General features: G+C 31.6%; 1 protein-coding gene and 1 long non-coding RNA gene across 4 annotated transcripts in view; both read left to right on the forward strand.

Moving 5' to 3' along the window:
• Positions 1-16,231, forward strand: part of LOC143192686 (uncharacterized) — a 76,540-nt gene that overhangs the window by 23,968 nt on the left and 36,341 nt on the right. The window lies entirely within an intron of this gene.
• LOC143192687 (uncharacterized) lies at positions 7,921-8,638 on the forward strand. Its single transcript, XR_013004862.1, has 2 exons — positions 7,921-8,118; positions 8,264-8,638. It is a non-coding gene; the product is annotated as an uncharacterized LOC143192687 (long non-coding RNA).

The raw sequence follows: 16,231 nt of genomic DNA on the forward strand, positions 1-16,231 counted from the left end.
AGTTCTCTTCTTTTTCGAGGTTTTCCTTTTTAATATGTTCCTTCCATCGAAGTTTTGCATCAAGATTCATCCTAAGGTACTACAATACATTAAATACCCTTCATTTTAGCCGGGGTTGCCGGCATAAAATATACGGTTCTTGCTAAAATCTATTAAAATTATACAGACTTTACCAACAGGAAATGACAAATTTGTCAGAGGTTATGTTTATGTTTATATAATGACTCCAAAGATAAAATTATTTCATTTTTTGGTATTGTATAAGGTATTAATAGTACAGTATTTTAATTATAATATAAGGTAATATAAATACATATTATATGTATTTGTACATATTTGGTGCAATATGGTGCAAAGAGTTTGTTTTGGGTTTCATAAATTCAATCATAAAAAAATTAACAATTTAACCATAATATCAATTAAAAATGACAATACTACTAGATTTCTATTTACATTTTCTTGACCAATAGATTAGCAAGTTTAGAAACTATTTTTAGGTTCTAACATAAAATATTACCTACAAGTATATAATTTTATTATTGTAATATCAATCAACAATGAACCAAGATGAGGGCTCACTGCTTCTGACATGACTACTGAATCTAATTTATTGAAAAAGATTGTCTAAAGCAGCAGATTAGGGCGCCAATTGAAAAGTTATTGGATTCGTTGAATGATTTGCTGACTATTGGCCAGATATGTTAATTATTAGCAAGAGGATAGCTGTAGAGTGTGTAAGATTTGTGTACATCGATATGTTATTACATATCAAGAGCATTATAGGAGAATATAACTTCACAAAACTAGACAACTATTATAAAAGCATTTTCTTAAAGGGTTAAGCTTTAAGAATATAAAAAATCGATTTAAGAAATCCCTCTAAGAAACAATATACAATTATTGGTTATTGATTCAAAAATATTGATCCGAATTTGATACTAAGAAAAAAAATAATAAAAAAGGATGCGTTGTTTTTGTAGCAAATTCCCAACAGTATCCGAGTAATGGAAAAATTTAATGAATAATGATAGACAACACTTGTTTCTGTAACTTTTTTTTATTTGAAGCATTCTAACACAGGGAAAAATTATTAAGGTCAACATTATTTAATATTAACTAAATCGTTAGCAAAATAAAGTTATTATACCGAATTATTGGAGATCTAGAAACATTATTCAACAACTCTTTACACCTTGTATATACCCAAAAACCTTTATTAAATAAATGCCTTGTTTTATTACCCACTCATTTGTTAACCTAGTTAGTTTATTATTTCATAACTGAATAGTTACGTCTAGCTACAATTGATAGAATAACTTCTTATTAAATTAAAACAAATTGTACTATTGCGTTGATACAAAATTATAATACTATACAATTTAATTTATTAATTAATCAGATCTAAATGTAATTGTTTTGTATTGTGATATATAAAAAGTTGCAACAATTAATAAATGCAATTTAGTAACAGGCTAAGATGAGGACGCTTCAATGACTAGAAATGCTTTTCAAATTTCAATAGTTGGATAATCCAATTACTTAATAATTGTCATCGCCTCTTAAACGAACAACTATGTTACTTAACAGTAATGTAACATCAGCATGGTGTATGCTTTAACTGCACCTCTAACAATCTTTCTTTCAAATGTTTTCCTTTACAAATTATTTTCATATATATTTTGTTTAAAAACAGCTCTAACACTATATAAAAATATTCACAGTTAACAAATAATACACAGTAAGTAGGGACAATTATGAAACTAATTAGTACTCATTCCACATATACAAGTTCTTTCGCATGGGTAATGGTTATAAAGCTCTTGCAGTTGTGATAAAATAATTAAACTATATTTCATCTGCTTCATAATCATATCGATTATTATTAAAAATAACAGCAAACGTTAGAGGTTCTCTGAATAACAATAAAAATTTACGTCTAAACGATTCATATTTTAGTACGTCAGCTTCTGCATAATCTTATCCATGAGAAAAAAACAATACAGCAATCGAAATAAAAATAAATGCATTCTTATCACGGAGACAGCAAGCTTTTATATATTTTTATTGAGCTGATACTGAGAAGAAAATTTATAAACCCATAGCAACAATTGTGAAAAAATACAACTAAAATAAAATAGTATTTGAATAAAATTAAGATGAAGATTATGTTCTTGGGGTACATAAATATTGTCTGATATATTATTTGAATATTGTACCTCATCTATTGATGTTTTTAAACATGAAACATGTCTTTTGTTTAAAGAGGATTACATCACTACATAATATAAAACAAAGTCGCCTTTTCTGTCCCTATATCCCTATGTGCGCTTAAATCTTTAAAACTACGCAACGGATTTTGATGCGGTTTTTTTCAGTAGATAGAGTGATTCAAGAGGAAGATTTATATGTATAATACATGCATAATATACCAAGGCAACATTGCTAATTTTAGAGGTTTCTAACGTGATGTCGTAAATTAACCTATTTTTTAGGCTTATTTAGCAATTAGCAAAAACGCTGCCTAACCCTACGAGTTAGATCAAATTAATGTACTACAGTATTGTACACCATAAAAAGCTCTACAAAAAAGTCCGCGATGGTATATGTTTATCTTTTAGGGATAACCCACATTAACCATTTTTATTGTTTACTTTTACGTGAGAAAATGGCTTATTTACGAAGCTATTTTAAGCAATACGGCATTAATCCTTATCGAATTAAGTACCTTAAATACAGTGTGCAATTAATATAGATCAATATGGTTCCTTACAGCATGTAAATTAAACAAATATTTTCGGAGATATTACAAATTTAAAATTTGCGTTTAAAAATGTGTAATGTAATAAAAATTGTATGAATTTAGATATTCCAAAGATAGCAGGAAATCTTCATAGTAAGTATAGGGGAAGAGGAATTGTTTTACTCCAAATTTAATGCGTGCAGGCCAAGGGCAGTAATGAATGAACCAAAAATACTGGATCGATTTTAATCATGTTTTCATTGAGTGACATAGGCATATATATTTTATGCCCGTGCAAAGTCGGAGCGGGCCGCTATGTTTTTATATACAACGTTCATATTTTTTCTGTAGTGTATTTAATTTAGTATCAGCATTGCACCCGTGCGAAGCCGGGGCGGGTCGCTAGTACCACACATAATAGAACTGGTTATTAACTGTAACTATTTAGTAATTATTCCTTCATACTGAACGAATCAACTGAAAGAGAAAGTAGTTACTTCAACCACAGCCATTCAAGAAGCTGTTGAAGAAGTACCACTATTATTCAACGGATATTGACAGGCTTCAAAAGCTCCAAAAGAGATTAGAGTCCTGATAGCTAGAAGAAGATGGCATCATTCCAGAAGGCCATGTGTTAAAACCTTGCTTAATAGACCCACACAGCAGTTGAAAAAGGAAACTCCTTTCGAAACTATCTGTGCATAGTGATGCTGAATAAACCTCATAGAAGAAAGCCTATTACTAAACCCGAAATAAATATGAATAGGCAAATATATTTGCGGAACATCCGGAAGAAAGGTCCCACCAAATCAAGGGGATAATGTTCTGCCATGCCTCAATCCTAATAACCTAATGTTCTGAGAGGATTGCAATGGTTACTTCTAGGGAAGTTTCAAAAGATATCGCAATATTGTTAGTTGTAGCATCAGAAAATGAGACCATTGTTATTCTTTTACATTTATGAGTATCACTATAATGAAGTATTAGGAACAATATAGGAAACATATTTGTGACGTGCTAACGTTTTAACGTAATATACCAAGATGTAAAAAGACACTGAAAACAGTCATCGATATCGATCACCAACCAGTTCACATATACCTCAACGGGTATAAAATTAAACTTTATTTTTATTGGTATTGATAAAACTGTAATTCGTACTTACGAGTTTGCATAATACATGATTGCAAATATCGACACAATACGTTATATTTGGTTTATTGGTGTTAAAACATAAAATACTCTTGGCTAATAACGTAAAAATTAACATAAAAGTTTGTATGGTGTCTAGATTAAAATAAAAGACTGCTAGAATATATGAAGAATATGTGGTTCTGTTTGTTGTCTGAAGAGAACATCATATTTTTTAGTTAAATACAGTTTTACATAGTATTACTCTAGAATATTATGAACAATGTATTAAGACTAATGTTTATATCAATTGTTTTATTAATAACAATATAAGTGCTTCTATAATGTGGTAATTGTAAAATAAGCCTATATACTGTATTTTAATTGTAATTTATTTTTCTCATTTTTGCCATTTTTCTCTTAAGTCTTTTACTTACTTACTTTTTAGGTTTTTGATTGAAAATCAGCTGCTTTTCACAGCTTAACTTCAATCCATTGAAGTAGACCTTCAGGTAATAGGTGGAATCTGGTAAATATCTGAACGTACATATATCAAAACTGTGCAACCAATCTCTCGTAACTTTTGATCAACCATCAAAGAAGCGTCAAAGTAATTTTCTCGTTTTCTGTCAATATCGGTATTCTGCTTTAAATAATTTCTTCATTTTGTGGTCTTCCAAGAAACGAGAGAATTGCATTCTTTGAGAGTAAAATTTATTCAACATAAAATTCTTTGCAGTGTTCATTCATTAAGCTCAGAAAATCTAAAATCTTTACTAATGCTTATTTCTGTAAATTTTTAGGAAAAATGGCGAAATCCATGAAAAAATTATTATTTCGGAAAAAGATACAAGAGTTTATATGTATTTTGGTCAAAAAAGTAACGAAATTCTATATTAAATTGCATCAGAATTTATAATTTTTAAAATATGTGATATAAATAAAAATTCACTAGTTTTTTTGAAGTTGAATTTTTCCTTGTATATCCTAAAAATCAAAGATTATATAGATATCACTCGATTCGGCTTAAAATTCTTTATAATGTCTGTAATTTTTATTATCCTGCGATTATTTTAACGATAATAACAAAATAAAACATGAAAATATTAAAAAATAATTTTCATGATTATATATATGGAAAATTTGTAACCTTTTTGTATATTTCTAATAAAGATAAAACTCTCATTATGTACGTATGTTGGTGCGAAATGGACGAATGTATATGTTAAATTGCATGAGAATTTATAATTTTTAAGATATGACACACAAAAACCACTGATTTTTCGAAAATCCACTTTTCATTGTATATCCTAAAAACTAATGGTTGTATGGACATTTTTATACTATTCGATTAAACATAAATCCTTTATGATAAGTGTAATTTTTGCTAGCCTAATCAAAGGCTTTTAACGAAAATGATATAAGAAAACTTGAAAATGGCAAAAAATCACAAATTGGCACATCACAAATTACAATGGCATCAAATTCTCACAACTAAATACATGGAAAATTCCTCAAATTCTATAATGTCTCGAATAAATGTAAAAAATTCTGATAACATATATTTCGTTCCAAAAAATAAAAAATACCCGTGTTGTTAAAAAGTCTCCTTTTTGCCAACGAGTGTTTATCTGGACTGTACCTACAGTTTAACGTGGACTGAACTGCATTAAGCCTACCGACTGACGAGTGAGCAACTTAGAAATCACGCCAGAAGACATCCGGTCTTACCCAGCCTGGTTACTGGCATGACTGGGATCATTTTCCTTGTCGGATTTTGCACTTATCCTGTCGCCTTTACCACTGCGCCGACCAAGCCGGCAATTAACAATATATGTTAACTTGGATTTGAATGTATGATTGTTCAGATATGTGAAATAAACTAAAATCTACTCATTGTATATTTTAAAAACTAATTGTTGTATAGAACTATTCGATTGGACTTAAACTTCCTTATAACAACTCTGATATTGATGAATATGATGATTAATCAGCAACTATTTGGACGAAAATGACAGAAGAAAACATGAAAATGACAAAATATCACAAATTTTCACATATTTTTCATCTTTCGAATAAGTATTAAAACTCTCACAATATATGTATTTTTGTGCGAAATAAACGAATATCTGCGTGAAATTACACTAGAATATATAATAATTAAGATATGTGATTCACAAAAATTCATAAAACTGTATAGACACGACAAAAATGTATAGAACTTGTTATGCTACCATTTGGTTGTACATAAAAATCTTCATAACGCCTGAGATTAGTATTAACCTGGGATTATTGAAACGAATATGACAGAAGAAAACTTGGAAATGGTGAAAAAATCGCAAATTTTTACGCCTTACGAAATATACCTTTCATTATATATCATAAAAAGTTTTATAGAACAATTCAATTCAAAGTAAAAGTTCTTCCTACGATATTTATTGGGGAAATGACAGTAAAGAAACTGAAAATGGCAGGAATAGCAAATTTTCACAACTAGAAATATTAGAAGTCATAATTGTTCAGGCACATGACATTCACAGAAATCAATTTCATTGAAAACATATTTTCACAATCACATTTCACATTGTCTAATACATACACCAAAATTCATTATAACTCTTATAATTTTCTTGGGGGGGTTTGGGACAAAAATACTTTTGTTTTATTTTTTTTGTTTCAGTACCTCAAAATTTGAACATTCCCACTGGATTCAGGGTATTATTGACACTTTGTGCCATTTCATAACGCGTACCATTTTACCCTATTTATCAACGATCACTTCTCGCAACACTCACTGAAAACACTTTATTTGATATAAAATCTGAAATATTTATCGTTATTTATTTGAGTGGTGTATAAAATTTAAGAGTGATAATAACTGATTTATGGGATATATTGTTGAGGGTGTAGCGACCTTGAGGCATGTCGAATTTTACATCGTGGAATAACGGTCAACAAAGTACCCAGAAATATAATCCCAGATGTTGAACAGCGACAACTAGAACACGATAACGAATAGCTGGCAACCCCGAGACGTTTATCTGGGATGTCATAGAAGGGTATTTCGATCATTCGGTAACCGACCATCGTTTGTTTTAGACGTGCCACCATCGACTGCCCAAGCCTCGTCTCCAGGTAACACCTCTGCTATCCGTTTTATCTAAAACCGAAACCATAAAAGGGGAGCAATATAATGCTGTTTATCTCATCTTTCGCAATAATTTCTAGTATAATTGATGAAGTATCATAATTAATAATGTGCTGCATAAACTGAAGGGAGATTTACTAATAAACGAAATATAAATTAAATTATATATCCGTTCTAGTTTAACAATGGCACTTTTCAAATATAATACCTGTTAATAAATACGAACATTATTTTAAAATAATGATAAAAATTCACCTGAAATGTGCCAATTTAAATACGAAATGATAAACAGTGGAAATAATACAAATAAGTTACTTATCATTGTTGCAAAATTGCCATCGTTAAAAGCTCAAAATGCCACCAATAAATAACGCTTTAAAATTCATTCGCCTTTAAGGATTCGTGACATTCGCTTTCGAACCAACTCGTCCGAATAATTATCATAAATATTCAGAAATTGATTGTTTGCTTATGCCGATGGACTTTGGGTACCGTTGTTTGTCGTTGGTGTTTGTGCCCTTTGTTGTTGACATAAGTGCGATATTTTTAAACGTGTCAGATGTACTGTTAGCGCGACTATTTCCGATGCGACTTCGAGCGCAGTGAAACGATTTATTTTGGACGTTCTGGCTACTAGCGGGCCTCGACGTTCGAATTTTAATTACCTCTGCCACGAGATCATTAATTACGCAGTCATCTACGGTAAATTCGCTTAACGAAAGTCGTTTTCAACAAAACATTTTTTAATAGTGTGAGAAGAGTTATAACTCTGAGGGAGCCAAATCTGGACAATAAACTGGAACTAGAGAAAATTCGTACATTAATTCACTGATTTTAGTTTTTGTTTTTACTTTAAGCCGCCGAAAGTCATCGTTTGCTCGAATCTTAGGAACATGTGAGGCGTAGTTTCAAAAATTGAAAAGTGGTGATTTCGTTGTGACAAACAACGTTCTGGTCGACCGAAAAAGTTTGAAGATGCGAAACTGCTAGATGAAGACCCAACCCAAACTCGAAAACAATTGGCAAAAGCGTTAAATGTGGCCCAAGAAATGATCAGCGACCGATTACAAGCAATAGAGAAAATCCAAAAGATGGAAAGGTGAGTTCCACATCAATTGAATGGCAGGCAAATGGAATATCGTCTGTGAAATTCTGCTCTGCTTCAAAGGTATGATCAGAAGTAATTTCTGTATCGAATAGTGACAGTGGAAGGCAAATTAAAGGTATAAAGATGGCTCTTCTAGGGTGATATCGAAAGAGTGGATTTATTTTGAAAACTCGAAACACAAAAAATCGTGGATATTACCTGGTGAAGCCGGCCGATCGAATCCAAGGCCAAATCGTTTTGGTCGCAAGACTGAATGCTCTGAGTATAGTGGGACCAAAAGAGCGTGGTGTATTGCGAACTGTTCAAACCTGCCGAAACAATTAACAGCTACCGACAAAAATTATCAACCATGCATTGAACCACGATAACGCGCCGTCTCATAAAGAAGAACCCGTCAAGGAAGCGATGAAAGCACTTGGGTGGGACATATTATCGCTCCCGCCATACTCTCCAGACCTTGCTCCGTCCGACTATCAACTTTTCCTATCAATGCACATAGAACAGCACTTCGCCAGTTTTCAAAAAGTTAAAAAATTGTATAAAAATGATTGTACTACTACTATGTAAAATTCTTTATGTGTGTAATTTTCATTAACCTGCGATTGTTTGAACGAAAATGGTATAGAGAAACATAAAAATGACAAAATATTGCATATTTTCATGTCTATTTATATAGAAAATCTAAAATAATAATCTAAAAAAATCGTCTGTCGGGTAAAAGTAAAACTGCCAGAATATATATTTTTGATGCGAAAAAAACGAAAATCTATGTTAAATTGCCTTAGAATGTGTAATTTTGTATATATACAATCTAACCTAAATTTTTAAAAATACATTTTCACAGTATATTTTGAAAACTAAAAGTTGTATACATTTAAAACCTATAATTGCTATAAAAGTTATATAGCAAATTTTCATTACAAAACAATAAAAAAATATAATGCAGATAAAGATAAAACTCTTAGAATAACTATATGTATTGCGAAAGAAACGAACATCTATATTAAATTGATCTAGAATCTTTAATATTGAAGATATAAGATAAACAAAAATAGACGCGCTTTTATAAAATATAATATACAATAAAGGTTGTATAAAACTAAACCAATACTTCCCATATCCGTGTTTGAATTATAAATATTTTTTCTCGTTATTTATTTATTATTTTTTAAAATATATTTTAAAATCTCCTTTTACCAACTAGAGGTTTATCTGGACTGGACCTACAGTTTAACGTGGGTTCTGAACCACGGTTCTCGGCATTAAGCCTACGGATTGGCGAATAACCAATTTAGAAATCATCCTAGAAGACATCCGGTCTTACCCAGCCTGGTTACTGGCGTTGCTTAGGCCAATCATACACATTAAACAGTCCCAAACCTAAATTTACGACAATGCCTCAGGAGGATTCGAACCCGCCTTTACCACTGCGCCACCAAGCCGGCTTATTTATTTTTTGTTTTTTATGTAGGTTATAAATGGTCGACTTCAGTAAAGGTACTAATATTGTTTCATAATTCTACGTCAATAAAAAATTATTTTGTTTTGGAGGAAACGTTACTGGTTTTCTTTAGCTGTAGGTTAAATATAAAGTACTTTGTGTAATTTGTCATGACTGGCTGATATTTTATGTCATTTGTCAATACAAACAATGCTTCGTAAAATATATTAATATTTCTGATAGCTATATAATTTATTTTACTGGTACATATTTCGGGTGAAGCCGTCTGTATTAATACAAACGAGTCAAAAAATCAATTGGTGTTTTTTTATAATTGCATCTATTTTTATTTTTAGTTTTGTGTAATAACTAGGGAAAAATAATAAAATTAAAATAGGATATTTCGTTTAACGTTCGATAACGAATAATGTTCCTTGTGAATGAAGAAATGAACGAAGAATATCACAATTTTAGTATTTTATAACTAAAGCGGTATGAGAAAATCAAATTAAACCATTTGGTATTCATTCTTTTGTACCAAACCAATCTATATTTTGAAGAATAATCCCTGACATTTGTGAACTAGACGGCTTTTGTAGAGTGATTCGGTTCGGTTTTAGTAGGTGATGTTCGAACGCATCAGACAGCCTTGTGTCTCATTTTTAACAGACTTCGAGAAAGGAGGAGGTTTTTTTTCGTTTTCTAGACCAGCTAGAACGAAATGGTCTTCGGCTGATGTCGCTTCAGGTTCGGGATATGTTTTTTTTGCGGACGACAGAGACCCTGGGTTACGACTGGGACTGCCGTAGGTTGTTTACTACGGCGTTTGTGGACGGGTAGGGATTTTATTAAGGTGTTATCGTGTGCTAAGATTCCTATGGAGAACCTCACACTGAGCATGTTTATAAAATTTTTCACAAACGGGATGCCTGATTCGAGGTGTGTGTTGAAGTTCTTCATAAACCATGGGGCTCTGAGAAACGCACGGACTTTTTTGGAGTGGAACACTTGGAGTAGTTCAAGTTGTCTCTCCGAGACATACTTGTACCACACCTGTGCTCCATTGAGGCAGATTGGGCGGACTAGCATTTCATACAGAGTCGCTTTCTGTGGGATTGGGAGTTTGCTTTTTCTGCAGAGTAGAGGAAATAATAGGCTCCACACGCCATTTCCTTTGCAAATGGTGTGCTGGATTTGGGCAGACCATTGAAATCTGCGGTCGAACTGGAGACCGAGGTATGAGACTTTCTGGAGCCAAGGGATAGGGAGTTTTGCTCGGGTTAATCTGAGGCCGCCAGAATTTGTACCACGCTATCGCTTGGTTCAGTTCTACTTGGAGTCTATTGCGTATTGCCTCGGGACAGTAACCGGTGGTGAAGAAAGCGGTATCATCTGCATAAAATGCTTTGTGGCAAAGTTTGTAGGGCGGTAAATCAGCCATATAAAGGTTGAATAGGGCTGGGGCTAATGGAGCGCCTTGCGGTTCTCTTGCGGAGATTTGTTTACGAAAGAAGACTGCGTCACCGATCCTCACCTGAAAGGACCTACCATCCAAGTATGAATCTATCAGGGATATTAGGTCATTCGGTAGACCTAATTGTTTAGCTTTAAATATTAGGCCGTGGTGCCATACTTGGTCGAAAGCTTTGGAGACATTTGAGAATATGGTTCCTGTTTTTCGACCTTCTATCATTGCCTGGTGGATAGTTGCTGCGACGCGGGCAGCTTGATGAAGGCATGATTGTTTAGCACGGAAACCGAATTGTTCGTTTGGAATTATGTGATGTACGTCTGTCAAGTCGTTTAAGGCCTTTAATATCGCCTTTTCGGCAAGTTTGGAAAGGAGGAGGTTCTACGTTCGAAGTATGTTCGCCGATTTCGCTGTCAATTATGGACTGATTTTCCGAATGGAGGGAAACCCCCAAATTTGAAAGACACGTACAAAGTTTTCACATATTTTTTTATCCAAAATAATCAGTTATTCGGGTATAATGTTATTGCTGAACTAATGTAACGGAAGACCGGAAGTCGTTCAATGCAAAGGCCGTTCAGTTTGTTTTTTAAACACTAACGGGATCATATGACAAGCCGTAGAAATATTGCTGGCAACTGCTTCTTTGGTGTAGTGGTTACAGCACTTAGTTCACACGCGGAGATCGCGGGTTCTATTCGCGGCGGACGCAACTACTTTTTTTGTAGTTATACCTATTTTTCCTCATACGGGCTGCACCTTTACTTGGCCTACCCATTGTAATACTTAAAAAAATAACTGCGTCAACTAAGGTCGGTTCAGTTTTGTTGTTAAAAACATTTTATAACTGGAATCAAATGAGAAAAAAAATATTGTGCGATACAATTTGCATTACAAACTGCTTTAGGCGACACGAGTTTATAGCCCATTTTGGATAAACTATATACTCGAAATAGGACTAAACATAAATTCGTTTTTTAAGCTTAAATCCATTCATCGTTATTTCGAGAATCATCAAAAGAGCTGACCTTATCGGGTCGAGTAAAACATGAATATAACGTTAATCTTCTACTGATTAAATACTTGAACATACTGAAATTATGTGAATGTATCAATGAGAAGACAATTAACAAAGCCGAACACAGTGTAGCAATTATTCTCAACTATATATGCATCGTTATAACAATAGTTTAATAGTTTTTACGTAATTTAATGGTGTTTGGATTGAGTGAGGTGTGCATTGTTACAGTTGAGATATTAAACACCAATAGTTAATGATGCCACGAGTTCCATCATTTCGATGTGATTTTTTATATATTTTTAAAATGATTTATGTTTACGAGTCATTAAGTCTAACCAAAAATTCTCCGACATAGCAATGAGATAAACTGATATTTGCGCTATAATTATTTTCAAATAAATGTGACGGAAAAAGGATGTATTTAGTCGACACGTTCACGTAAAAATATAATATAAACAATATTATTTTGCGCAATGATATCCAGCTGTACGCTGTATGTAATTTTAGTACTGTCGAAATATACCAAAGCTCGATTGCGACAATTTACCAAATAATACGTTTCGGAGAGAAAAAGTCTATACCAAACCGCCAATAACAATTTGCGAAATAATGAAATGATAGGTTTCGTCATCATATATACGAGTAGTGGTCAATAAATCGGGAGATATTCGCAATTTTTCAATCAGAGTCATAAAAGTTTAAGCAAAATGTTTATTTTTAATTAGTACCGTACGACCTCGATAATTCGGACTTAATCTAACCACGGTTATCCGGATAGTGTCACCTTGAGATTCGCAGTGTTTTTTTTTTCGAAAATCGAAATTCATAAACTTATGCAGCACTGGGAATTAATGTAGAAACCTTGAAATAACATAAAATTGTATTACTTAGGCGTACCGAAAAGTCATTACCGGTTTTTCTTACAGATATCGCGAGGCTTAAGTATGCAATGTTATGATTTGACACTTATAGTCTATTCAAAGTTTTTTTGTACATACGACATTAAGCTGTTCAATGGATTGCCTGTCGCAATTTGTAAATTCGATTTAGAATCAGACAATATTTCCTTCTCATTTTATTCTAGTTAAAGAGAGACACAATGCTGTCTGATTAGTTCGAATACGAAAACGATTGAGCCTGCCAAAATTGTCGTCCAGTTGCCAGACGTATGTAAAATTCTTGAAAGTGATAAAGGGTTATAATTCTAACCTATAAACTATTGTTTTAAACTATAATGTTAAAATAAATCATATTTGATAAAATTTTTGTTCAATTATTTTATTTAGATTATAATTTTGTTGTATATCAAAGCCAACACTGAACTAAAACTCAGAGTTGATGCGGCAACATTGCCACGTTTTGAGGTCACAAATTTAAATGACGTATGTACAAAATAACTTTGAACAGACTGTATGTCATTTTATTCTATTGACATCAAACTTGAAACCTATATATTTTATATTTTGCGAATGTAACACCGTCATAGATTTATACCTCTCTGAAAATGTAAAGTGCATTCGCAGCACGCTTTACTTTTCTTATTCAATCAAAAGAAAAAAGCCGCAGAAAATCTCAAAAATCTAAACGATGGAAAAGTCTTCGAAATACTAGTTGAAATTTATGATCAAAAAAACAATAGAAAGAATTAAATGAAAACCATAGAAGGCAAATTAAAGATACAAAAATAGCTTTGCTAGGGTAATATGGAAGAATGGAATAAATATGCAAAGAATGATGCAATTTTATTTATTATATTAAAAATATTGGTGAAGAAATTATTATTTTAATCAGCCTGGTGTATTTATTGTTTTTGCATTATATATTTTAGGTGAGAAATATGGATAATAGATAGAGGCTATATGAATACCTAAATGAAGTAATGAAAATATGCAGCGGTTATAATGTAACTAACTACATAATTTCCATAGATGGAACACATAGGACAGATGAAATAAGATATGTTATTCTTTGAACTTTGTATCAATTATTCGGATTATTTACTTTATAAGCCTAAGTTTTGAACAAGCAATAGTTAATTTAATGATTATAAATACATTCCTAAATATATATTTTCAAAAATAAATTACCTAAATCAATATATTCTAAATTAAATATTAATTTCAAAATTGTTTTATTCATATATTCTCTATTTTAATATACAAACATGTATTACTTCATTTATTATTCCATAGTTATGATTATAATATAAAAGTAAAGAAATATTAAATATACTTATATTTAATGCTCTGAACTTGTTACAGTTCTGAAAGTAATCTTACTTATACTTTGTTATAATGTTCAGTCGTCATTTTAAACTTATCAATACTTTGTTAATCATTGAAACTTAATGGAAATTAGATTTAATAAAATACCATTTAAAAAAGGTTAGTGAGTGGTAGTTCCTGAGTTAGTTATTTTAATATGTTTTAATCTACAAACATTTATTATTTTAATTAATGTTTTATATCAAATACTGATAAGATATTGAAGATACTGTGAAAACACGACTTAGTAAGGGAGATGTAGATGGCGTTGTACTTCTTATAATCGGAAGAGTGAAGCGAACGATGGTTCAAGAACTACAAATCTATTTTCATCATAATAGCACTGGTTCGATAATAATAATGATAATAATAAATGATGTACACTTGTTGGTCTATTGTCACCCGGTTATTTTCATTAGCTTAATCGCTTGTTTCTGGTCTTTCCACCTCTTTCATCTCGACTAGCAGTTTGCTTTTTCCTTTTCCAATTATATTTTATTCTAATCTTCCCAAAAAAAATGTACGTACCCTCCACCTTTACCTGAAATTTCCTCAGATCTTTTCCTGACTGATCAGCTAGACGTCGTCGTTTAATGCATTTCATTTAGTTTCATTCTTACTAAGTTTCAGGTGGCTTTTCATCGAATAAGTTTAATAATAACAACAATGTTTTAATCCTCCAGGCTGTTCTTTAACACCGAACACCACGTCATTGACCCATCACCACTTGAAAGTTATTTATGGTCTTTAGCAGCAGATTTCTTCAACTCAACTAATTAATGTAGAGATGCAATTTTGAGTGTTCAGTGATTAGCGTCTATATTCACTGAATAATTCAGTAACACTAAATGGAAAACGGTTATTTTATGTAGAAAAATGTTAAAACCATCAAATTTAACAGTTAGGTTAGCTTGTTTAAATTGACACTTCGCATTTTCACCTAATAGGTAATACGTTTACATGAAGCTGAACTATATATTTCTATACCATTCTAATCTTCTATCAATAATTATTGGCAACTATGTTTTGTATTTATTATTTATTATTTATCATCAAACATTTGTTCTGTACTTTAAAATGTTTTATCTTCTTTATTATTATTTAAACTTTAAACCAAATAAAAATATCAATCATTTTATACTTTTTATTGGACAATCCTGGTACAAAAAAAACAAGACAATTTTAATTTGGTACGCGTCACGTTATCTAAAGATAAGACCTTATCTGCAATAATATCTGAATTATATTTACCTAGGTTATCTCGACAACATATTTTGACTTTATTTTCGCCATTATTCGGTATATTGTTTGAAACGCTTTCGCGCAAAGTCAAGTCAAACATAATTTGAAGTCCTTGAAGAATCCACCTTAACTTTTCTTAGTTACATATTGATAGAAAGATTAATTTCACTGTGATACAGTCAGCTTAAGGTTACGGATGATAAGAAGTTACAGATTCAAATTTAGTTGTAAATATTTTCGCGACGATATTGAATAATCTACAGTAAGGAGTGTTTTTTGACTTTGAATTGATATTGAACTTACATGAATCTGAAGCTAAATAGTGATCCTTTTTGAATAATAATATAATGATTTTTATATTTTCTACATTTGCCCACCGCTACTGTTTCTCAGATATCATAGAGAATATTAAAGAAATGTGGAATTCAATTGAACTTGTCACTCCTAATCGAACTATTATTTTGCGTGCCCATGTAGAAGTTAAACAAATATATGAAAGAGAAATCTCACCCTTTATATATGCTGATATGTTATTAATAACTTCATTATTTTCGGCCAATCATTACATCTAACATTTGTCAAATGAAAGTTACTGTATCATAAATACACAAAATGTTCCATAAGTTTGTGCAAATGAAACGAAAATGATTAACGAGATTTATATT

The sequence above is a fragment of the Rhynchophorus ferrugineus genome, unplaced genomic scaffold (genome assembly GCF_030347505.1).
Source record: "Rhynchophorus ferrugineus isolate W39M unplaced genomic scaffold, kcgeb_rfMv2 rfM3, whole genome shotgun sequence".
Classification (NCBI taxonomy): domain Eukaryota; kingdom Metazoa; phylum Arthropoda; class Insecta; order Coleoptera; family Curculionidae; genus Rhynchophorus; species Rhynchophorus ferrugineus.